This window comes from Hemitrygon akajei, unplaced genomic scaffold, assembly GCF_048418815.1.
Source record: "Hemitrygon akajei unplaced genomic scaffold, sHemAka1.3 Scf000078, whole genome shotgun sequence".
In the NCBI taxonomy this organism is placed as follows: domain Eukaryota; kingdom Metazoa; phylum Chordata; class Chondrichthyes; order Myliobatiformes; family Dasyatidae; genus Hemitrygon; species Hemitrygon akajei.
The window spans coordinates 329,990-356,800 of NW_027331964.1; the positions used below are offsets into that span (position 1 = coordinate 329,990).

The 26,811-nt window shown below is 47.6% G+C and overlaps 1 protein-coding gene across 1 annotated transcript in view; it reads right to left on the bottom strand.

Annotated features, from left to right (window-relative positions):
• LOC140722493 (uncharacterized) overlaps window positions 1-17,336 on the bottom strand; it is a 32,515-nt gene extending 15,179 nt beyond the window's left edge. Inside the window, exon 1 of the mRNA XM_073037216.1 lies at window positions 17,240-17,336. The gene's annotated coding sequence lies outside the window, so the exon portion shown is untranslated. The remainder of the gene's footprint in view (window positions 1-17,239) is intronic.
• Window positions 17,337-26,811: the final 9,475 nt, after the last annotated feature.

A 26,811-nucleotide genomic window follows, 5' to 3' on the forward strand; every position in this document is an offset into this window, starting at 1 on the left:
ACCAAGCTGCCATGTGACACTTTGTCAAAGGCTTTGCTGAAGTCCCATGCACAACGTCCATTGGAACATAACTTTGAATTTCCACCTCTGCTTAATGTCACGTTCACAGGTTCTGACAATGTAATTAGCAGAAAAGTACTTGATGAGGCCAAGGTATGTCAATGTAAATTATGGGTTGCCATGTGCTAGTGAGGACTGAATAAAATGCAGTGTTGGGATATTTTGCTTTATAAATGGTCTGTTCTCTGCAGAGGCCTACGCGACGATATATTCGAGGGTAAGTATATCACTGCAGATTACAATAGCCAATGGGATCAAGGGCATGTTGCTGCAGTTCATGGTAATTCCACATTTCTACAATCACTACAACACGACACACTTGGGGCTTCTTATAAAGGGATGAAATTGTCAACGCATTTTAAGATGATTATAACGTAACAAGGAAACATCAGAACTAACCAAAAGCTACTTCAGATGATGCAGAACCTTCAAATGAGCAAAGACTGAGAGAATGTGAGTGACTGTAAAGAGCTGGGCTTCTGAAAGCACATTAGCAGACCTGGAGTGATTGCAACTTGGTCTGACCAAGGCATTCCACCTATTTCGTACCTTCCTTTGTAAAGATATGTAATGTTTACAGGACCAGTGTTCGAGTGAATGAGACTCACCAAACTTTCTCCTGACTGAATCAATGAAAACTCTGAGTCAGAGGGTTCTCTTCAGTTGGTACTCTCAGTCCTCGGGCTGGTTCGCTTGTCGCTGTTCCCTCGTTCTCATTCGTGGCTTCTTTCCAGCTGTGGGCTTTTCTTCCAATAAATCTCTCACCGCAGGTCTAACTTTAACCAGAGAGATAATGAAGCACATTAACAATACAAAGGAGAAAAAAATATTTCTGCTCAATTTTTTCAAAAGCGAATCTCACTGAAATTTAAACGCTGAAGACAAATAAAAGAATCTCATGGAACAAATCTGTAATTGTCCCTCACACGTCACAAATCCTGATACGGGATACGAAGGACTCATCATTCAGTCATGATAAGATATCAGAGCAGAATGAAGTGATTCAGTCCATCGAGTCTCCTCCATCATTCAATCATGGCTGATTTTTTTTTCGCCCCAATGCCATATTCCTGCGTCCTCTTATAAAGTGCTGGAAACTCGGTACAGCAGATTGCATCTGTGGAAAAAGACACTGTGGAAGACCCAGTATCAGAACTGGGATTATCCAGGATGATGCATGATATGCTGAACGCTTAATTGCGCAATTTGGCCCAGATCACATCCTTGCTCATACCTATAATGGGGGAGGTACTACACACAGTGTTCTGAAAAGATAGTAAGAGTGATCAGGGCATTAATAGTGATCTTTCGAGAAACGAAAATGAAAAGCTCTTGAATTTATAGTAAATGGACCGTCTAGTTATTCGCTGCTCAGAATTAGTTCTATATTGTTAAGCACCTGAGCATCATTGCCTCACAGTACGCTCCCACGGACAAGGCGAAATTATTATTAATTTTTCTTGCGTTATTCATTACTATTTCCTGGATACCAGAGAGGCTTCCGGTGAAACTGTTTTGTCCACTCTATTGACTTTTAACATCTCCTCTATAACAGGAAGCACGATAATGTACCATATTCAATCGTGATTAATATGCATAGAATGTAACGTGGTTCGGTCTCCAATGTTCCCCCTAATTACTATTTTTGTAGCTACATGGATCAACCATTGCTCTGAGCTGGAAATTTTCACACGGACTGAGAAAAGCACATCATAGATGTGTCCTCTTTTGTAAAATGCAACTATGAATATTTTAGGATGAAGACAGACAAGAGAAAAAAAATTCTTTTGATTTTAATTACTAATTAAAGGACAGGATAAAAATGCAGTACAGCAAAGAAAAACGTTCAGGTTGCATAAACGTTTATCCGGCAGTGTTTAATTCCATCTGCGCTGCAACAAAGGCTCCGTTCGTGGGAGCATTTTGGTTAGGCAGACTAAAGGCTAACAATTACACCAGTGCCCAAGAAGAGCAGTGTGAGTTGCATTAATGACTATCGTCCACAGCAATAACAGTTACTGTGAGGAAATGCTTTGAAAGGTTTGCGATGGCTAGAATTAGCTCTTCTCTCAGCAAGGACCTGGGCCCACTGTAATTTACCTGTATCCACAATAGGTCACAATGCAATCTCATCCGCTCCTCACATGGCTTTGGATTACCTTGACAATATGAATACTTACATCAGAATGCTGTTTCTCAACCAGAGCTCAGCGTGTAATGCAATTATTCCTACAGTTCTGATCAAAAGGCTCGAACCGCTGGCCTTTCTACCTCCCTCTGCAACCGGGTCCTCAATTTCCTCAACAGAAAACCACAATCTGTGCGGTTTGGATGTAACGCCTGCACATCACCATCCTCAAGGATATGTGCTTTGCCCACTGCCCTACTCTCTCTGCACCCATGGGTGTGCGGTTTGGCACTGCTCAAATGCCAGTGACAAATTTGCTAATGACACCACTATTGTTGGCAGATTTTCGGATGGTGAGGAGAAGGCAAACAGGAGCGAGATATATCACCTGGATGAGTGGTGTTGCAGCAACAAACTTGCACTCAATATCGGTAAGACCAATGTTCTAATTGTGGACTTCTGAATGGGTGAAATGAGGTCACACACACACAACAATCATCATTGTTTGGTCAGCAGTGGAAAGAGTGAGCAACTTCATGTCCCTGTGTGTCAGCATCTCTGAGGATCTATCCAGGGCCCAGCATATCGATGCAGTTACAAAGAATGCACGGCAGCCGTTATATTTCATTAGGAGTTTGATGGGATTTGGGATGTGACCAAAGACTAGCGGATTTCTACAGTTGTACCGTAAAAATTGTTCTAACTGTCTGCACGTTGCTTCATATGGTAGGGTGGGGGAAGTGATGAAGCTACTGCACAGGATCAAAATACTCTGAGGAAAGTTGTCAATTCACTCAGCTCCATCATGGGCAGTAGCCTTCGTAACATCCAGGATATCGTCATGGAGCGATGCCTCAAAATGGCGGCATCAGTCATTAGGGATCTGCTTCACCAAGGAGATGCCCTCTTCTCATTGGTATCACTAGGAAGGTGGTACAGGAGATTGAAGGCACACACTCAACTAGTTAGGAACCACTTCCTTCCCTCTGCCATCCCATTTCTGAATTGACATGGAACCCATGAACCTACTTCACTGAATTCATTTTTGCAATAATTATTTAACTTTTAGTAACAGATATTTACTGTAATGCAGTTTTTTCTCTACTATTATATATTGCATTGTACTGCTGCCACAAAGCCAACAACATTCACTACGTATGCCTGTGATATGACACATCCTCCTGATGACTCTTCGGGGATTAATTCCGATTGAGTCCATCGGGCTGAAGATCCACTTCCCGTGTTCTTCTCTGTTCCCCAATAACAAACTGTGCAGCTGGACGGCCAAAGATCACATCCTCATCCCTGGGACAATAACAGCCATTGTGAGCCAGTAATGCCGCTGCTCCACTTGTCAGCGGTGGGAAACCATCTTTATCGTTTCACTTTCCAGAGAGCCGGACTCTGGGCATTGCCGATTTGGGGCTGTGTTCAGAGGGATATCCGAGGCTTTTTGAAACAGACTCGTTCTCACTGCCCTGAGAGGACACTTGCAGTGTGGATGGTCCTGCAGCAGCCCTGGGGTCATCAGATCCTGGACTCAGACAATGGGCAACAGCACAGCTGCACAAAGTCTCTACACCACCCCCCCCCCCCCACCATTTCCTAACTTTTATGGTTCGTTTCTCCCCAGAGCAGTGAAGGTATGATGTGCAATAATGTTGTTGGTCAGTTATCATACTGGAACAACGTGACACTTACTGCTCTGGGATAGAGAACAGTTAATTTACTGAATTAAAAATATATAGTTCAGTACAATGTAGCAAGACATTCGGCAGAGTCCCACCTGGGAGATTAGTCAAGAAGGTTTGGCATTCAGAATGAGGTGGTAAATTGGTTTGGACATTGGTTTTGCAGGAGAAGCCAGTAAGTGGGGGAAGATGGTTTGACTCTCTGACTGAGGATCAGTGACTCGTGGGGTGCAGTGGGGGTCGGTGCTAGGTTCATTGTTGCTTATCATCTCGGTCAACGTTCTGGATGATTTAATTACTGCAATAGTTGTTTTTTGTTCAACAGTAGGTTATTTGCCGTGGTCCGTACTTATTAACTTAGTTTACAGTAACTCTGTAGTCAGAGCTTTTCTTGTGCACAGACCAGGCAGAAATTGGCCACTCAGCCCATCGAGCCTGCTGCCCCACACAGTGAAATCATGGTGTTCGCTCTGCAATGCCGCCTGTCGCTTTCTGTAACTGGTCACCCCACCCCCAATGTTTGTTATGTACCGAGACCTTGAACAGAATCAACGTCTTTTCTTTTAAAGGACGTTGAGGAAATCAGCTCGAAACACCAACAATAAACACAGTCACGAGAAAAACGACACGCATTCATCTGAAGTCACAAGTTTTAGAAACAGAAGCCATGTTGACTAAACATCTTTTTGCACACTTGCTTTGGAATCGTAACCCCTGATTCAGGAACTGTTTTTAACCTTGACATGAATTGTGGAGAATCTCAACCGTGCAGACAGGATAATGCAAGAACACAAATACCACGACCGCCAGAAGAGACAAAATAGAGCGAATAACTTATTCCAATACACACAAAATGCCGGAAGAGCTCAGCAGGCCAGGCAGCATCTGGGAAAGGAGTCTTGCCAAAGGGTTTTGGCCCAAAACGTCATCTGTTCACTCTTTTCCTAGATGCTGTCTGGCCTGCTGAGTTTCTCCAACATTTTGTGTGTGTTGCTCCAGCATCTGCAAATGTTCTCTTGTTTGCAAGTAACTTCTTGATCACTGATCCAAAACACGGGTAACGTGTCAACTGGAAGTAAAGATCAGAAATAAAGAACAGAAGCTGAATTCACCTTAATTCACTAAGAACGTTTAGTCTCCCTGTGGGTATATTTTCAAGTCGTTTTCTTCTAGTTTCACACCAGACCATCAGACGAGGGTCATTTAGTAACTATGGGGGAGGGGCCGATGTTGCTGCTCTGTGAGACTCACAGTGCAATTTTCTGTGTGCAAGCTGCTGCCTGTCTGCAGGGCAAATTCTGACACGCAGGCATTCCTCGGAGCAGGGAGCGGCTTCTCTGCTGAAAACAAACAAACTGTGGCAACCCAATTACTAGCACACTCGAACCGGCTGACAATTAGCCAGAGCCAGAGACAAAGGTAGATAGCCTCAAGGAGTTTCAGTTACGTGCCTCTCGAAGTATCGAGTGGGGAAGACAGGCTTTAAAGCAAGACTGTGTTTTTGAAATAAACTTTTTCTGTGGCTGCAGTTTATCGACTCCGTGTCGTAATTTCAGCGCTGCGCGTAGCACCCCGCTACAATACTACTTCAACATTTCGCGCTCACCTTCAACTGTGAAGAAAGCCAATTTAACACTGAATTTAAATATTTCTGTAACAGGAAAAAACATTAAAACACCGACGATATAGAAAAGAAAGTTCACCAGTGTCTGCAATCTGAATGTCTACTTATTACAATTGCTATTAGACATTGAGAGTTTCCAGTAGTTTATTTTACTTCAAACTCCCAATATCTGTAGTTTTAATATTTCTATATTTGCGACTTAATTAAATGAATCGATCTTTGGCATAGTCCACGGCGATGTTCCGAATGCCAATATCTTACAGTAGTTCTGTATTCTCAATAGTTTTTCCTGTGTATGTGAGTGAGTGTGTGTCAGGGAGGGAGAAGAGGGAGAGAGACTCTTTCACTGCCCTGTGGGGACATTTCGCATATCACTGCAGAAAGGTTTTTCTACAGCGTCTCAGTAGAAACCAACTGGAGAATGTTTGTAGTTGAAGGTAATTGTTTCTTTTAATCCATTTGGTCAATAATTAATTTGTTAATTTGAAGATTTCAGAGTTCCCTTCTCCCACTGACTTCCCTCCCAAGCCCGACAAAAGCCAAACCCCATTGTAAATGCTCCCTGGTTCTGAAGAATCGGAGACAACACTTACTGTGATGTTGAAACCGGACGGAGTTCAGTGAGGTGCCGGGTGAGCGGTGTGCTCACCATACACAGAGATGTCAGTCTGAGCCGCTACACCCGAGGTTATTCGGTTATATAGTGTCTGTCGCTCATTACAAAACACTCACTTTCCTTCCCGCGCTGTCCTCCCATTTGCCCCCACCCCGCTGCGCTCTTCTCCCACCCCCGTCCACTTTTCCTCCCACCCTCTCCTTCCCCACCTACCCTGAGCTCTCTCCATCCCCCTCCCGCGCTCTACTCATCCCATGCTCAACTCTCCTTCCTCTTTCCCCACACCCTTCCCCGCTCTGTCAGGCCTTCATCCCTCTCCATCTCTCCTTCTTTTTCCTGCCCAGCTACCGCCTGTCTATCCCCGTCTAATAATGCAGACTGTCATCTGCATGGGAGAATGTTCAAACATCAGAGGTGCAGAGGGAATCAGGTGTACTCGGGTCTGACTCCTGGAAGGTTAATTTATAGGTTGAGTCTGTGATAAAGAAGGCAAGTGCAATGTTGTCATTTATTTTAAGGGGAATAAAATATAAAAGCAAGTAGAAAATTCTGAGTCTTTATGAGACATTAATCAGGCCATACTTGAAGTGTCATCAACAGTTTTGGGCCCAATATCTCAGAAAGCATGTGGTGTCATTGTTGAGTGACCGCAGGAGGTTCATGAGGATGATTCCAGCAATGAAGGGGTTCACATATGAGGAGCATGTGGCAGCTTTGGGTCTGTACTCACTGGAATTTAGAAAAATGCTGGGGAATCTCATTGACACCTACTGACTGTTAAAAGGACTGGCTGGGGTGAATGTGGAAAGGATGGGTCCTGTGGTGAAGGCATCCAAATCTGGAGGTTGCAGCCTTAAAATTGAGGGGCGACCGTTTAGAAAAGATTAAAGAAGGATTTGTTTTAGCCAGAGAGTAGTGAATCTGTCACAGACTGTAGTGGAGGACAATCCGTGGGTGTATTTAAGGCAAAAGTTGATTGTCTCCTGATCATTCAGAACATCAAAGGATATGGCAAGAAGGTAGATGTATAGGGTTGAGCGGGATCGGGGATCAGCCATCATGGAATATCGGAGCTGAATTGATAGGCTGAATTCTGCTCCTGTGTCTCATGGTCCGGTGACTGTCACAAACTGATTTTTTAAGGAATCATGAAAAGAATATTTTAGAAACAAATATAGACAATGTGAGTCTGAAGGAAGAAATGATAAAATTCCAGAAACTCACAGCAAGCAGAGCATCAACTGTAATTGGTAACGTTGTGGTTTCCAAATCATCGGTAGTGTTCTTTATATCAGCTTTCACATTCATTGACCCTCCCTGCAGCAGAAATAGTTAAGCAGACTAATAATGTGAATGTTTTCAAACCCAAATGAGAGGGAAACTTCAAACCAGTTGGATATGGTTTTAGCAGAATGGCCTACAGTTCTGCTTTAAGAAGAACTGCCTATGGTTCTGTGGAATGTGCAGGGCCAAACAGCTGCTTCCACCAGACCCTGAGCTTGGAATCTCCCAGAAAAACAACCCACACCTTTTCCCAGTACTCTTTCAACCTTATTTATTTCTCTTCTATAGATTGATGACCAAAACTGCAGTCAATTCTCCAAATTCAAACTCAGCAATGTCTTATTCCTTTTATTCCACCGCACTCTTTAGTGTGCTATCGTTTACTGTGTAAGACCTACATAGTGCAACACTTTGCACTTACCTGCATCTGCAATTTGCAGCTGTGCCAGAGCCCACTGTAACCTATGATAACTTGCCTCTCTGCCAACTACACCCCTGATCTTGCTGTCATATGCAAATGTGCTTATCAAGTTAAACACATTATCATAGATGACAAACAGCAATGGCCCAACTACCATTTCTGTGGCTCTCCACCGGTCATAAACCCCCAATCAGGGAGACAATCATCTACTATCATTGTCAGCCTTCGCCCAAAGCTCCACTGTCTATGCCAATTTACTTCCTTACGTTGAACGTGGAGCAAATAAATTTTCTTTACCAAAATCCCTCTCTGTCCCTTTCTCTCTAATCATATTCCCTCCTGCTGTCTCCCCATTGTGTCCCATCATCTACCCCCCCGTCTACCTACTCCACTGACTCACCTTCATCTTAGTTGCTCCCTGTCCACCTCATAGACCTGTTATGAGTGATGAATAGACCTGATGGACAATGGGGTACAGAGTTAACCATTCCCCTCCTGAGAAACACAAACTATTACTGTTGCTATGCTGACCATGAGAAAGAGAGACGGAAAAACGAGCAAGAACATCGATGACAGATAAGAGAGAGGAGGAAATTGCTGATTAACCATATTGTGACTCCTTTTTGAATTATTTACTGGTTCACTGCAAAGACAATAGTTTGCTCATAAACATTCCTCAGTGGATTGAAGGAGTGGCCTTATTTGATGGACACAGTCATTCAGGAGTGATGGATAGCTGAGTCCCCATTAGTAGGGATAAAAAGACAGGTCTGGAGAGACACCCTCCAGACACACCAGTGGACACTGATTGAGTGTTGGAACCCACAAGAAAGGTGGGGGCTTCGAAGACCGAACCAGGAGGTCGGTCATTAAGGCAATCAGTGTTAACGCAGGGCCGGTGGGGACTTGTGTGTGTGTCCACTCATGTCAGAGTGACGAGTCCACCACAGAAGAACGGTGTAGCTGAAGGACGGAGAGGTCATAACTGAATGACCACACCGATACGACGGATTAAGAAAGCAAAGGAAGGTTTGCTTGACTGTAGCTGTTACATCTCGCTCTCTCTCTCTCTCCAACCATTACAATACAACAACTATAAGTACATCAGCACTCATGAACTGAACTGAACTTTATACTTTTCTATGACAATTTATTTACCCCTAGACATCGATAGAGCTTGTTTATTATTGATTATTATTATTCCTACACTTTTAGGTTATTACTGCTAACTGGTTTTATATGTATATTTGCATTATTGATATGGTTTTGCTTATTTTTATTAATAAACACCTTTAGTATAGTACCACCAGACTCCAACAAATTCTTCTTTCTCTGCTGGTTAGACACCCAGTTACGGGGTACGTAACAGACCCTCGCCCTGACTTTTTCCCCTCTCCCTGCTCAACCTCTCTCTCTCTCCACCTCATTCTGCCCCTCACCTTTACCCTTACATCAACAATATTTTAAGGGTTATTGGCAATTTTGGGAAAGATGCACTTTTCATACACTGTGTCGTGTCTTTGTATTAAGGAATGTCACAGTTGGGAATGGCGTGGATCTTTTTTTTAAAGTTTCGTGAAAAAATGTTTAAAAACAACTGCAGATAATGAGAGTTTGAAGTAAAAAAAATTAAATTCTGCAAACTCACAGCAAACAGGACAGCAACTGTAACTGGTAATGTAGCTGGTTCAAGCCCATCGGCAGTGTCGTTTATGACATGTTACAGGTTCCTTGCAAACTATTAACAGTTTAGCACATTTGCATATGCAGAAATAGTTAAACAGAACACTGAAGTGACTTTGATTATGTGATCGAGAGTGAAATGTCAAACCAGTTTGAATTGGTTTCAGCAGAAAGGCTGCTCCCTGTTCTGAGGAATATGCAGGCAGCTGTTTAAACACAAACCCTGAGCTCCGAGTCTCACACAAAAGCAACCTGCACCTTCCAAATCAATCAATGATATTGCCTCTTCCCTCTTCCTTTCCAGTTCCACTGAAGGGTCTCGGCCCGGAACGTTCCCGTTGTATTCAGTTCCATACATACTGCCCGGACCTGCTGAGTTACTCCAGCATTTTGTCTTTCCCTGGTTACGAAATATCCGTGACAGGGAGCGTGTGGGCAGTTTAAACACATCCAGGCTGTTGAGTCTTCTTGGGGAATTAAGGTGTGAATTATTCAAGTCTGATATTAATTTCGGATCTTTACTCAAACTTTTGTCTGTGATCAAGCAGTCATGGTTAGAGAGTCATATCGAAACAGAACACAGTACAGGTGCATTGTCTGAGCCATTTAAACCACCTGTTCCCACCCACCTGCACGGTAGCCATATTCCCCCATCTGTGGCGACCCACTTCCTAGCGCACTCGAACCGGCTCACAAATAGCCAGCGCGCCGGCACAAAGGCCAGTCCCAAAAGGGCGCCAACTCTGCTTCACCAACAAAGGGAAAAGCCTGCGCGGGACAGTGAGTACGTGCCCCCTACAGCATCCGCGCCCGGGGAGGGCGGGATCAGGGAGGCTTTAAAGCGAGGCTGTGAAGTTCGAATAAAATCTTCTTCTTTAACTGCAGTTTACCGACTCCGTGTCATTATTTTAGCGCTGCGTGTAGCACACCGCTACAATTGGTGACCCCGACGGTTCAAACGATATTTGGACCGGAGATGGACGATGCCTCCTCTGTTCATGCGGTTTCGTTGAAACTGCCAAGCTTCTGGACGCTGCGACCTCACCTCTGGTTCCAGCAAGCAGAAGCCCAATTCCACGTTCGGCAGATAACCTCAGAGGACACACGTTACTACTACGTGGTGAGCTCCCTCGACCAGGAGACAGCCGCCCAGGTTGAGGAGTTCATACAGTCGCCCCCGGAGGATGGCAAATACACGGACTTCAAAGCCCTACTCATAAGGACTTTCGGACTCTCACGGCGCGAGCGGGCTGCCCGCTTACTGCACCTGGATGGCTTGGGAGACAGACCTCCATCAGCTTTAATGAATGAGATGTTGTCTCTGACCGGCGGACACACACCCTGCCTCATGTTTGAGCAGGCATTCCTGGAGCAGCTGCCCGAGGACATACACCTGCTGCTGTCCGACGCGGATTTCAGCAACCCCCGGAAGGTGGCAGCCCGGGCGGACTTGCTGTGGAACGCCAAGAAGGTGAGTGGGGCATCCGTCGCACAGATCACCAGGCCACGCTCCCAGCAGCAGACCAGACCAGGCCCGGCCGCAGAGCCCGCTAACCCCAGTGGCAGGGGTGAGGAGCCCAACAAATGGTGCTTCTACCACCAGCGGTGGGGCGCAGAAGTCCGCCGCTGTAGCCTGCCCTGCAAGTTCCCGGGAAACGCCAGGGCCAGCCGCCGCTGATGGCTACGGCGGCTGGCCATCGGGATAGCCTCCTGTATGTGTGGGACAAGAGGTCGGGACGCCGTTTTTTGGTCAACACCGGTGCCGAGATCAGCGTCTTACCTCCGACGAGTTACGACACCCGCAGTAGGGCACCGGGTCCCCCCCAAGGGCCGTGAACGGCAGCACAGTTAGGACCTATGGCACCCGTACGGTGCAGCTACAGTTCGGCTCCAGCCGGTTCACGTGGGACTTCACACTGGCCGCCGTAGCCCAACCGCTTCTGGGTGTGGATTTTTTGCGGTCTCACAGCCTACTGGTCGACCTGCCGAGGCAGAGACTGGTCCACGCCGAGACCTTTCAGACGTTCTCCCTGGGTGCAGCCCAGTTGCCAGCCCCTCACCTCGACTCCATCACGCTGTCTGACAACGACTTCACCAGGGTCCTGGCGGATTTCCCATCTGTTCTGAAATCGTGCTCGCATGTACCACTTCTGTTGGCAGCTCGTTCCACATTCTCTCGACCCTCTGATTGAAGACTTATCCACTCATGTCCCACTAAAACTTTTCATCTTTCACCCATGATGCATGATCTCTGGTTGTCGTTTCACCCAACTTCAGTGGAAAAGACCTGCTTGCATTTACCTATCTATACCCATCTTCATATTGCACTGCTCTATCAAATCTCCTCTCAATGTTGTAGCATTTCAAGGATTAAAGTCCAAAACTATCCTGTAGGTAGGTGACCAAAACTACACACAATACTCTAAATTTGGACTCACCGATGTCATATACAACTTCAAAATAACATGCCATCTCCTGTAGTCAATAATTTAATTGATGAAGGTCACTATGCCAAAAGCATTTATTAACTACCCTATCTGCCTGTGGCACTGCTTTCAATGAATTATGGACCTCTATTCCCAGATCCTTTTGTTCCACCGCAACGTTAGTGCTCTACTGTTTACTGTGTAAGACCTACCATAGCACAACACTTCACACTTGCCTGCATTAAATTCCATCTGCCATTTTCAGCTCAGTATTTCCAGCTGTTCCAGAGCCCTGTAACCTATGATAGATAATTTGCCTCTCTGTCAACTACACCCCTAATCTTGGTGTCACATGTAAATGTGCTTATCAAGTTAAAAACATTACCATCCCAATCATTGATATAGATGACAAACAGCAACGGACCCTACGATTAATGGAGACAATCATCTACCATCATAGTCCACCTTCTAATGGAGACAATCATCTACCATCACAGTCCACCTTCTAATGGAGACAATCATCTGCCATCACAGTCCACCTTCTGATGGAGACAATCATCTACCATCACAGTCCACCTTCTGATGGAGACAATCATCTACCATCACAGTCCACCTTCTAATGGAGACAATCATCTACCATCACAGTCCACCTTCTAATGGAGACAATCATCTACCATCACAGTCCACCTTCTGATGGAGACAATCATCTACCATCACAGTCCACCTTCTGATGGAGACAATCATCTACCATCACAGTCCACCTTCTAATGGAGACAATCATCTACCATCACAGTCCACCTTCTGATGGAGACAATCATCTACCATCACAGTCCACCTTCTAATGGAGACAATCATCTACCATCACAGTCCACCTTCTAATGGAGACAATCATCTACCATCACAGTCCACCTTCTGATGGAGACAATCATCTACCATCACAGTCCACCTTCTGATGGAGACAATCATCTACCATCACAGTCCACCTTCTGAGACAATCATCTACCATCACAGTCCACCTTCTAATGGAAACAATCATCTGCCATCACAGTCCACCTTCTGATGGAGACAATCATCTACCATCACAGTCCACCTTCTAATGGAGACAATCATCTACCATCACAGTCCACCTTCTAATGGAGACAATCATCTACCATCACAGTCCACCTTCTGATGGAGACAATCATCTACCATCACAGTCCACCTTCTAATGGAGACAATCATCTACCATCACAGTCCACCTTCTAATGGAGACAATCATCTACCATCACAGTCCACCTTCTAATGGAGACAATCATCTACCATCACAGTCCACCTTCTGATGGAGACAATCATCTACCATCACAGTCCACCTTCTGATGGAGACAATCATCTACCATCACAGTCCACCTTCTAATGGAGACAATCATCTACCATCACAGTCCACCTTCTGATGGAGACAATCATCTACCATCACAGTCCACCTTCTAATGGAGACAATCATCTACCATCACCGTCCACCTTCTCCCAAAATGCCATTGTCTACTCCAATTTACTTCCTTACGTTGAACGTGATGCAAATGAATTTTCTTGACCAACCTCCCACGCAGGATTGTTAAATGCTTGCAAAAGACCATGTGAACAACATACACTTCATTGCCTTTATCTACTTTCCTGGTAACATACCCCATAACCTCATCAAAAAAAAAATTGTGTGTGTTGTCAGGAGTAAACAAAGTCATGCTGACTGTTCCAAGTCAGTCTTGTCTTTTCAAATACTTATATATGCAGTGCTTCTAATACTGATGTCAGAAGCACTAGTCTATAGTTTGCTGGTTTATTTTCTTAAGCCTTTCTTCAACAGCAGGTCTATATAACACATGTCAGTATGGGGAGCGGGATTTTACACCATATTCCAGGTACAATCTCAACAAAACGCAAGTAATTGTTAATGTCATTTCACTCTTACACCCAATAACTCTTACAATAAATACAATGTACCTTTCACCTCCCTCTCTACCCACTGCACTTAAACTCTCCATTTTAACATACTCAGGATTTCAGTTTCTCCTACAGAAGTGGGTGATCTCACATTTCCCACACTGGACTCCAGTGACCTGTTGTTCCCACTCACTCCTTTTGCCTCCATTACCCCAAAACCTCTCAACAAGAGGCACAGAACATAGAACAGTACAGCACAGTGCTCAGTCTATTCAATTAATGAAATGGCCAACTAAACTAATCCCATCTGCCAGAACAATGTCCATATCCTTCCATTTTCCTCACATTCATGTGCTGATCTAAATATCTCTTAAAAGTCCCAATGTATCTGCCACTACCATCACCCCAGGCAGCACAGACTGGATGGAGGTTGAACAAGATGGTTGATATACATCATTGACATGGTGGGTTACATACTGAACAGAGGTTGAGCAAGTTGGTTGATATATATCATTGAGGTGGTGGGATACAGGCTGGACAGAGGTTGAACAAGATGGTTGATATATATCATTGAGGTGGTGGGATACAGGCTGGACAGAGGTTGAACAAGATGTTGATATATATCATTGAGGTGGTGGGATACAGACTGGACAGAGGTTGAACAAGATGGTTGATATATATCATTGAGGTGATGGGATACAGGCTGGACAGAGATTGAACAAGATGTTGATATATATCATTGAAGTGGTGGGATACAGACTGGACAGAGGTTGAACAAGATGGTTGATATATATCATTGAGGTGGTGGGATACAGGCTGGACAGAGGTTGAAAGAGATGGTTGATATATATCATTGAGGTGGTGGGATACAGACTGGATAGAGGTTGAACAAGATGGTTGATATATATCATTGAGGTGGTGGGATACAGACTGGATAGAGGTTGAACAAGATGGTTGATATATATCATTGAGGTGGTGGGATACAGGCTGGACAAAGGTTGAACAAGATGTTATATATCATTGAGGTGGTGGGATACAGGCTGGACAGAGGTTGAACAAGATGTTGATACATATCATTGAGGTGGTGGGATACAGGCTGGACAGAGGTTGAACAAGATGGGCGGGGAATGAGCAGATGGAATCAGCTGGGAGAAGGGATCAAGGACGATCACTGATGGTCCTCAGGAGGAGGGGTTGGTCAACAGCTCACCCCCTACATTTCTAATGAGCAGCACTGTTTATTGTTCTTGTGTTAAAATGCTTTTGTGGGATTAGGATGGTATGTTCCAGTTCATTTATTGTTACCTTTTAGCTTGGATTATACAGTTACTAGCTTGTGTATTTCTGGGTCACACTAACTGTAACCAGGGTGTGTGATGGTCACCTCCCGTCTGTATGAGACTGGTTGGGTCGTGCTGGCCGGTCTATTTTGTGTTTATCACGATAAAACTGTTATTGAGTTTAATGAGCTGCCTCATCTGTCGTTATGGACCAAATGCTCACCACAATACTACTGTATAAAAGATCTGAAAATAACAAAGCTAGAACAAACCATAAGAACTTTGGAATATACGCTTTGCCCATCAGCAAATTTTATCAATGCATCATAAAAAGTTTCCCATCCGGATACTCCACGCATTGGTCCGGCGACTGCTTTGCCCGTGGCTGCAAGGAACTGCAGAGTTACGGATACAGATCAGCTCATCACAGAACCTAGTCTCCCCTACATGAACTCCTTCTGGACTTCCCACTCCCCCGGTAAAATGAAAGATCCCCACAACCTGGGGCATTCTCCTTTCTCACCCACCCCGATATACGTATCACCAGGATTAAAAGTGGCTTATCTGAAGTGAAAGCGTTTTTGAGAAGTTCCAGGAAGCGAGGCGAAGTCGACAGTTCGGGAAGTTAACGGGACTCATTGGCCAATATTAGATTTCTCCAACAAATCCACGTCAGCACAAAACCGTCACTTGGACTCCGCCGGCCAAAAATCACTGCATTCCGCAGACTGTGAGCATGCGCGATGCGATTTTCACATCGACAGAGGGGGGGGGGGGGCGGGGCCTCGGGAAAAACCCGCAGGCTGCAGATCTGCGGCAGAATAAGAGCGGAAAACAGGATACCGTGACCGGTGGGCGCGTCTCCCCGACAACAAACCAGCTTCATAGGACATAGGAGCAGAATTAGGCCGTTTGGCCCATCGTGTCTACTCCGGCGTTCAATCAGGGTGACCCTTTTCCCCCTCCTCAGCCTTCTCATCGTAACCACTCAAGAACCTAGTAAATACCCCCACAGCTCCCTCTGCTAATTCCACACATTCACCACACTCTGGCTACAGAAATGTCTCCGAATCTCTGTTTTAAATAGGCGCCCCTTTGCCCTGAGGCTGATTCGCCATTTTAATTGTGTGGAGATTGACCGCCTGGGTTGCTGGTTCGCAGGGAGAGATCAGTGAAGTGTGTCCGTCTTAGAGGGGCCCAGAGAGTTGGAAAATGAGTAAATGGCCGACAGCTCGGGAAGTTAACGAGACTCACTGCCCAACATCAGGGCTGCCGACTCGACACTGCCCTCAGTACTCACCGATGGGAAACTGATTTCTCCCCCGGGGGGGGGGAGGGGGCGAGGACCCTCTCCCTGCCACTCCCGATCCCCCAGACGATCCGCTTCAACAACGAACGGGATAAAAATCAAACCACCCCCCATCCGGTTTATAAAGCTCCAACAGAAAATCCCGACTTTTGAACTCAGTGCTTCAACTAATAAAGACAACCACGCCATTTGCCTTCTTACCCACCCGATCAATCTGTGCAGTCTCTTTCAGGGAGTCTAAGATCCCTCTGATCATCAACACTGTTCAGGGTTTTGCATTTAACAGTGTCCTGTCTCATACATTCGACCTACCGAGCTGCCAAGATGATCATCACTAATCAAATCTCACTGAGATTTCTCAGGTCCTGTTGAATTTATTGCCAAGTGCACAAGTACGGGAAGGTACAGTGACAGAGAAACACTGACTTGTGGCAGCATCACAGGCAAGTACATTCAGATAACACACGGAACACAAATTGTACATTTCTCTGTCAGTAACAAGATAGAAACATGTTTTACTTCATCCTGCTAACAGGACCAGAACAACAGGGGCTGAGCGGCGGCTCATCTCAGACGGTTCGGTGTGAAGGTCTCACAACCCGGACCGACCCCGGCAGATTCTGTGAAGGAAGCGAGGCCAGGCCGCCAGTTCGGGAAAGTTCATCCCCTCCCCCTTCAGGTTTCACCGATCACCTTGTGTTTCTCTCTCCCTCCCCCACCCCCACCTTTTGTACTCCAGTTCGGGAAAGTTAATGGCCTAACATCAGACCTCCCCGCTCCGGACCTGCGTCAATACTCACCGAAAGGAAATTCTTGGTGTCGCCCCGCAGAGAATGATCCGTTCCCGGCTCCCCGCCCCAAGGGGCGAGGGTGAGGACCCCTCCCGATCCCGATCCCGATCCCGATTCCACCGCCGTCCCGCTTCAACAAAGAACGAAAAACACCACCCTTCCCGTACTGAGCATGCGCGATGTTGCCAGCGCGTCACCAGGTAAGTGGGCGGGGCCTCGGAACCTGCCTGTCCAGGTAGACCCATTGTCTCAGATTGCTCCTGCCCACCGAGCATGCGCGATGTCGCTCATTTCTGCATCCCTTGATACCTTGAACCTGCCTGTCCAGGTAGACCCATTGTCTCAGATTGCTCCTGCCTCACTCAACTCATTTCTGCATACCTTGATACCTTGAACCTGCCTGACCAGGTAGACCCATTGTCTCAGATTGCTCCTGCCCCACAGAACTCATTTCTGCATACCTTGATACCTTGAACCTGCCTGTCCAGGTAGACCCATTGTCTCAGATTGCTCCTGCCCCACCGAACTCATTTCTGCATACCTTGATACCTTGAACCTGCCTGTCCAGGTAGACCCATTGTCTCAGATTGCTCCTGCCCCACAGAACTCATTTCTGCATACCTTGATACCTTGAACCTGCCTGTCCAGGTAGACCCATTGTCTCAGATTGCTCCTGCCCCACATAACTCATTTCTGCATACCTTGATACCTTGAACCTGCCTGTCCAGGTAGACTCATTGTCTCAGATTGCTCCTGCCCCACCGAACTCATTTCTGCATACCTTGATACCTTGAACCTGCCTGTCCAGGTAGACCCATTGTCTCAGATTGCTCCTGCCCCACAGAACTCATTTCTGCATACCTTGATACCTTGAACCTGCCTGTCCAGGTGGACCCATTGTCTCAGATTGCTCCTGCCCCACAGAACTCATTTCTGCATTCCTTGATACCTTGAAACTGCCTGTCCAGGTGGACCCATTGTCTCAGATTGCTCCTGCCCCACCGAACTCATTTCTGCATACCTTGATACCTTGAATCTGCCTGTCCAGGTAGACCCATTGTCTCAGATTGCTCCTGCCCCACAGAACTCATTTCTGCATACCTTAATACCTTGAACCTGCCTGTCCAGGTGGTCCCACCGTCTCAGATTGCTCCTGCCCCACCGAACTCATTTCTGTATACCTTGATACCTTGAACCTGCCTGTCCAGGTAGACCCATTGTCTCAGATTGCTCCTGCCCCACCGAACTCATTTCTGCATACCTTGATACCTTGAACCTGCCTGTCCAGGTAGACCCATTGTCTCAGATTGCTCCTGCCCCACAGAACTCATTTCTGCATACCTTGATACCTTGAACCTGCCTGTCCAGGTGGACCCATTGTCTCAGATTGCTCCTGCCCCACAGAACTCATTTCTGCATACCTTGATACCTTGAACCTGCCTGTCCAGGTGGACCCATTGTCTCAGATTGCTCCTGCCCCACAGAACTCATTTCTGCATTCCTTGATACCTTGAAACTGCCTGTCCAGGTGGACCCATTGTCTCAGATTGCTCCTGCCCCACCGAACTCATTTCTGCATACCATGATACCTTGAACCTGCCTGTCCAGGTGGACCCATTGTCTCAGATTGCTCCTGCCCCACAGAACTCATTTCTGCATACCTTGATACCTTGAACCTGCCTGTCCAGGTGGACCCATTGTCTCAGATTGCTCCTGCCCCACAGAACTCATTTCTGCATACCTTGATACCTTGAACCTGCCTGTCCAGGTGGACCTACCGTCTCAGATTGCTCCTGCCCCACAGAACTCATTTCTGCATACCTTGATACCTTGAGCCTGCCTGTCCAGGTAGACCCCTTGTCTCAGATTGCTCCTGCCCCACAGAACTCATTTCTGCATACCTTGATACCTTGAATCTGCCTGTCCAGGTAGACCCATTGTCTCAGATTGCTCCTGCCCCACAGAACTCATTTCTGCATACCTTAATACCTTGAACCTGCCTGTCCAGGTGGTCCCACCGTCTCAGATTGCTCCTGCCCCACCGAACTCATTTCTGTATACCTTGATACCTTGAACCTGCCTGTCCAGGTAGACCCATTGTCTCAGATTGCTCCTGCCCCACCGAACTCGTTTCTGCATACCTTGATACCGTCTTATCCCCCCCTTGTTCAATCCCTTCCCACCTATGTTCGTGACACTTCTCACGCTTTGAATTTTTTCAATGATTTTAAGTTCCCTCGCCCCCACCGCCTTATTTTCTCCATGGACGTCCAGTCCCTCTATACCTCCACCCCCGACCAGGAAGGTCTCAAAGCTCTCCGCTTCTTTTTGGATTCCAGTCCTAAACAATTCCCCTCTACAACCACTCTCCTCCGTCTAGCGGAATTAGTTCTTACACTCAATAATTTATCCTTTGTCTCCTCCTACTTCCTCCAAACCAAGGGTGTAGCCATGGGCACCCGCATGGGTCCCAGTTATGCCTGCCTTTTTGTTGGTTATGTGGAACAGTCCATGTTCCAAGTCTATACGGGTATCCATCCCCCTCTTTTCCTTCGCTACATCGACGACTGTATTGGGTCTGCCTCCTGCACGCATGCTGAGCTCGTCGACTTCATTAACTTTGCCTCCAACTTTCACCCTGCCCTCAAATTTACCTGGTCCATTTCCGACACCTCCCTCCCCTTTCTTGATCTTTCTGTCTCCATCTCTGGAGACGGCTTATCTACTGATATCTACTAAGCCGACAGACTCTCACAGCTACCTGGACTATTATTCTTCCCACCCTGTCTCTTGCAAAAATGCTGTCCCCTTCTCGCAATTCCTCTGTCTCCGCCGCATCTGCTCTCAGGATGAGGCTTTTCATTCCAGGACGAAGGAGATGTCTTCATTTTTTAAACAAAGGGGCTCTGACGGTGGTGTCGGAAAAGAGGATGCTGTCCAAGTTGCATGCCATCTTGGACAATGACTCCCATCCACTCCATAATGTACTGGTTAGGCACAGGATTACATTCAGCCAGAGACTCATTCTACCGAGATGTAACACTGAGCGTCATAGGAAGTCATTCCTGCCTGTGGCCATCAAACTTTACAACTCCTCCCTCGGAGTGTCAGACACCCTGAGCCAATAGGCGGGCCCTGGACTTATTTCCACTTGGCATGATTAACTTATTATTATTTAATTATTTATGGTTTTATATTGCAATATTTCTTCACTATTCTTGGTGGTGCGTCTGTAACGAAACCCAGTTTCCCTCGGGGTCAATAAAGTATGTCTGTCTGTCATCACCTCTGCTCTGAAACGCATCTCTCCCATTTCCCGCACATCTGCCCTCACCCCATCTGCCCACCACCCGACTTGGGATAGGGTTCCCCTTGTCCTCACCTACCACCCGACCAGCCTCCGGGTCCAACGTATATTTCTCCGTAACTTCCGCCACCTCCGACGGGATCCCACTACCAAGCACATCTTTCCCTCCACATTCCCTTTCTGCTTTCCGCAGGGATCGCTCCCTATGCGACTCCCTTGTCCCCCATCCCTCCCCACCGATCTCCCTCCTGGCACTTATCCTTGTAAGCAGAACAAGTGCTACACCTGCCCTTACACTTCCTTCCTCACCACCATTCAGGGCCCCAGAAAGTCCTTCCAGGTGAGGCGACACTTCACCTGTGAGTCGGCTGGTGTGGTATACTGCGTCCGGTGATCCCGGTGTGGCCTTTGGTGAGACCCGACGCAGACTGGGAGACCATTTCGCTGAACACCTACGCTCGGTCTGCCAAGGAAAGCAGGATCTCCCAGAGGCCACACATTTTAATTCCATGTCCCATTCCCATTCTGATATGTCTATCCATGGCCTCCTCTACTGTCAAGATGAAGCCACACTCAGGTTGGAGGAACAATAACATATACCGGCTGGGTAGCCTCCAACCTGCTGGCGTGAACATTGAATTCTCTAACTTCAGTTAATGACCCTCCTCCTCTTCTTACCCCATCCCTGATATATTTAGTTTTTTTTTTCCACCCTCCTCCTTTTTTTCTCTCTTTCTGCCCGTCACTCTACCCGTTCTCCATCTCCCTCTGGTGCCCCCCTCCCTCTTTCTTTCTCCCGAGGCCTCCCGTCCCATGATCCTTTCCCTTCTCCAGCTCTGTACCCCTTTCGCCAATCACCTTATAGCTCTTAGCTTCACCCCACCCCCTCTGGTCTTCTCCTATCATTTCGCATTTCCCCTCCCCTCGTACTTTCAGATCTCTTACTATATTTCCTTTCAGTTAGTCCCGACGAAGGGTCTCGGCCCGAAACGTCGACAGAGCTTCTCCCTGTAGATGCTGCCCGGCCTGCTGTGTTCCACCAGCATTTTGTGTGTGCTGCAGATGCTGCGGATCCGCGGTAAAACGGGATCACGTGACGGGTGGAGGGTCTCCCACGTGACCCGGTGACTCCACTCCTCGCCCCTCACACGCTGCCCGACCTCCCCACCGCATCTCCCGTACACGTTTAACATTTTCCCTCCGTATATTCCCGTCCCATCCCTCCACCTCCCTGGGTCACTGTTACGGGTTCGAATCCCGTTCCGATCCGACTGACATTTTAGATCCAGAACAGAATTGTGCAGGTTTCATGTAAATCAGTCTATCTTTATAAACACTAATTTCTATTCACATTCCTCCTGCCTCACTGGACAGGAACACTGAGACATCAAGTGAGAAACAGCAGGAGGTGGCCATTCAGCCCCTCTAACTATCAACAAGATGGCGGCTGCTCTCCCATCTCGTCCACATGTTTCTGCCCGATCCTCATTTCCTCCATCCCTTCGGTCTACACACATCTGCCGGCCTCTGTTTTACGTGGGGACGATCACCGAGTCTTCACCGCCCTCTGTGGTGGGGATTTACAGACATTCAACACCCTCGGAGTGGAGGCATTTCCCCTCATCTCAGTCCCGGACCGTCCACTCCTTTTTTCAGAGACTGGGATCCCTGGTTCAGCCGGTAATGATGTTGTGAATCTCAATGTGTTCACCTCTCAGTCCCCGATTCTCTAAATGAAAGGGTTATCACATTTGATCTTTCTTCATATGATGACTCCACCACCCCAGGGATCAGTCTGGTGAATCTTCATCGCACTCTCTATAACAAATACTCTCTATGTTCATCCTCTGTGGAATTAATTTCCATCTTCTGCAGCCCCGTGTTGCCCCAACTACTCACCTCCCACCCCTGTCACTGTTTCCACCTGCCCACCTCCCCCCTCACCTGGATCCACCTCTCACTCCCCAGCTCTTGCCACATCCCCACCCCTCACCTCTTTTCTCTGACTATTGCCCGTCCACTCTCAGTCCCGAGGGAGGGTCTCGGCCCGAAGTGTTGACGGTCCATTTCCCTCCACAGATGCTGCCCGACCCACTGAGTTCCTCCGGCAGTTTGTCCTTTGGTCTGTATAACCCGTGTTAGTGTGGGGAGCGGGATTTTACACCATATTCCAGGTACAATCACAACAAAACACAAATAATTGTCACTCTGCCCCGACCCTCCGGCAGTTTGTCCTTTGGTCTGTATAACCCGTGTTAGTGTGGGGATCGGGATTTTACACCATATTCCAGGTACAATCCCAACAAAGCACAAATAATTGTCACTCTGCCCGGACCCTCCGGCAGTTTGTCCTTTGGTCTGTGTAACCCGTGTTAGTGTGGGGATCGGGATTTTACACCATATTCCAGGTACAATCCCAACAAAGCACAAATAATTGTCACTCTGCCCGGACCCTCCGGCAGTTTGTCCTTTGGTCTGTGTAACCCGTGTTAGTGTGGGGATCGGGATTTTACACCATATTCCAGGTACAATCCCGACAAAACACAAATAATTGTCACTCTACCCCGACCCTCCGTCAGTTTGTCCTTTGGTCTGTATAACCCGTGTTAGTGTGGGGATCGGGATTTTACACCATATTCCAGGTACAATCTCAACAAAACACAAATAATTGTCACGCTGCCCCGACCCTCCGGCAGTTTGTCCTATCGTCTGTATAACCCGTGTTAGTGTGGGGATCGGGATTTTACACCATATTCCAGGTACAATCCCAACAAAGCACAAATAATTGTCACCCTGCCCCGACCCTCCGGCAATTTGTCCTTTGGTCTGTATAACCCGTGTTAGTGTGGGGATCGGGATTTTACACCATATTCCAGGTACAATCCCAACAAAGCACAAATAATTGTCACCCTGCCCCGACCCTCCGGCAATTTGTCCTTTGGTCTGTATAACCCGTGATAGTGTGGGGATCGGGATTTTACACCATATTCCAGGTACAATCCCAACTAAGCACAAATAATTGTCACTCTGCCCGACCCTCCGGCAGTTTGTCCTATCGTCTGTATAACCCGTGTTAGTGTGGGGATCGGGATTTTACACCATATTCCAGGTACAATCTCAACAAAACACAAATAATTGTCACTCTGCCCCGACCCTCCGGCAGTTTGTCCTTTGGTCTGTATAACCCGTGTTAGTGTGGGGATCGGGATTTTACACCATATTCCAGGTACAATCTCAACAAAACACAAATAATTGTCACTCTGCCCCGACCCTCCGGCAGTTTGTCCTTTGGTCTGTATAACCCGTGTTAGTGTGGGGATCGGGATTTTACACCATATTCCAGGTACAATCCCAACAAAACACAAATAATTGTCACTCTGCCCGACCCTCCGTCAGTTTGTCCTTTGGTCTGTATAACCCGTGTTAGTGTGGGGATCGGGATTTTACACCATATTCCAGGTACAATCCCAACAAAACACAAATAATTGTAACCCTGCCCCGACCCTCCGGCAGTTTGTCCTTTGGTCTGTATAACCCGTGTTAGTGTGGGGATCGGGATTTTACACCATATTCCAGGTACAATCCCAACAAAACACAAATAATTGTCACTCTGCCCGACCCTCCGTCAGTTTGTCCTTTGGTCTGTATAACCCGTGTTAGTGTGGGGATCGGGATTTTACACCATATTCCAGGTACAATCCCCACAAAACACAAATAATTGTCACTCTGCCCCGACCCTCCGGCAGTTTCTCCTTTGGTCTGTATAACCCGTGTTAGTGTGGGGATCGGGATTTTACACCATATTCCAGGTACAATCTCAACAAAACACAAATAATTGTCACTCTGCCCCGACCCTCCGGCAGTTTGTCCTTTGGACCGTATAACCCGTGTTAGTGTGGGGATCGGGATTTTACACCATATTCCAGGTACAATCCCAACAAAACACAAATAATTGTCACTCTGCCCCGACCCTCCGGCAGTTTGTCCTTTGGTCTGTATAACCCGTGTTAGTGTGGGGATCGGGATTTTACACCATATTCCAGGTACAATCCCAACAAAACACAAATAATTGTCTCTCTGCCCCGCTTGCAGGGCAACAGTCTGCCGGTGTTTGCCCCCCAATGTGGTGAATCCCTCCGCTCGACACCACCGTGGGCTCAGACATTTCCACAGATGAGCCCCTCCTGTTCCCCCCGGGACAAACATCCTGTCCGCCCCCTCTCTCACCATCTTCACCCTCTCAATAAAACCCCCCCTCCCCGGGGAGCCGGCATCACACCGATGGGCCGAGCGGTCTCCTCCTACCTCCCGGCGATACATCGGACTCCGGCCGCGGGAGACGCTTCACAAACGCCCCAACTTCCCTCGGAGGGAAATGGAAATCAATCAGAAAGCGGACATTTACTTTGAGCTTTTCTCCGAGCGGGAGACGGACTCAGCGGGGTAACGCCCACTCGGCCTGTCCGCCTCCGCGACTGGTTGTAACCGGTGATTGACATCGGTCCGCACCAATGGGAGTAGCGCAGCTCCTGAATCCTCTGTCGACAGCGGTGCGGGAGGGGCTGGTCACGTGATTATTAGCCCAGCCGTTCAACCGATAAAGCTCGAGCGCAGCAGCGCGTGGGTGACGTAAGACACCGCGCACGTGAGGGCAGATCCCGGTGTGGGGAGCCCATGTGTGACGTCAGGCGCGTGGGGGGGAGGAGCTGTGTGACGTCACCTGTGGGAGAGCGCTGGCATTTAATGGACCTTTCAGTGGGACAACAACATTAATCACAGGTTTCATCACTGAATCCAGTGTTGTGGGATGTAAAGTCCCCTGTTATGTGTCCGGCTGTGCCGTGTTGTTGGTGGAGTGGGCAGCGTGGTGTTTGTCTCGATTCGGGTCACAACACCAGAATTGCCAGCGGCGTCCACACACAGTGTATTAGTCAACAGAAAACCTCTCGTCCCCGCAGTCTTTGTCTCCTGGTAAACTCAACACCCTGACAGTGTGGACCATAGACACCCCTTCCTCTCAGAGTCAGGGGATCACTCAGACAGCTGATCGCTGAGAGGCATTATATTTATTAGTCATTAAAGTTCACCCAGATTCGTTTGGACGGATTTGATGTGGAGTTCGGGGTGTCACAGTGAAAGGGCCGGACGGCCGAACTCTCTCCGTTGTCCAACCATCCTTCCAGGTGAGGCGACACTTCACCTGTGAATCTTCCGGGGTCGCCTGTTGTGTCCGCTGCTCCCGTTGCGGCCGCCTCTACACTCGTGACACCGGCTCCTCCGCAGTTATGCGGGGTAGGGTTGTTTGTTTTGCGGGGGGCATCAATATTATAGTTCCCTTTTGTCTGGAGGGGTGGGTTTGGGGGTTGATGATCAGGATGACGTTCTGTTTTATGCGGGGGGTGGGGTGGGAGTTTGATTTTTCTCCCTGAGCGACTTTCATGCTCTTTCTTTGTTTCGTGGTTCTCCGGAGAAGAACAAAAAAACTCAGAGTTGTTTATGGATACCTGCTTTATAATAAATTAAACTTTGAACTATCCGCTCCGAGCGGGAGTTCCCGGTGTCCAAACATTTTCATTCCGATTCCCATTCTCGTTCCGACGTGTCAACCCATCGCCCCCTCTTGTGCCAAGATGCGGCTACCTTCAGGGTCCAGGATCAGCACCTCATATTCCGTGTATGTACCCCCACCCCCACAACCTGATGGCATGAATATCGATTTCTCCTTCCGGTGAACAAATTTCCCTCACACCCCTCCCTCCCACTCCCTCTCTTCCTCTCTGACTTTTCACGTCCTCTCACCTGCGTATCACTTCTCTCTGGGTCCACTGCTCCATATCTTTCTCCTATTCTCCACTCCCCTCTCCTATTAGACTCTATTTTCTTCTGCTCTTGAGCTTTCCCACCAACCTGGCTTCACTTATCACCTTCCAGCGAGACATTTCCTCACCCGCCCCGATTTTATTCAGATATTTCTCCCATCCCATCTCAGTCCTGAAGGAGGGTTCAACTGAAACTCTTTTCGATAGAGGCTGCCCGGCCTGCTGAGTTCCGCCAGCATTTTGTTTGTGTTGCTCTGAATTTCCAGCATCTGCAGACTTTGTGGTGTTTGTGATTTACCTCTCCGTTGTCACTCCCTCCTCCAGCCACTAGTGGCGCTGCATGGACCTCCAGAGACTGGTGGCGCTGCATGGACCTCCAGAGACTGGTGGCGCTGCATGGACCTCCGGCCACAGGTGGAGCTGTGCGGGCCTCCGGCCACGGGTGGCGCTGCGGA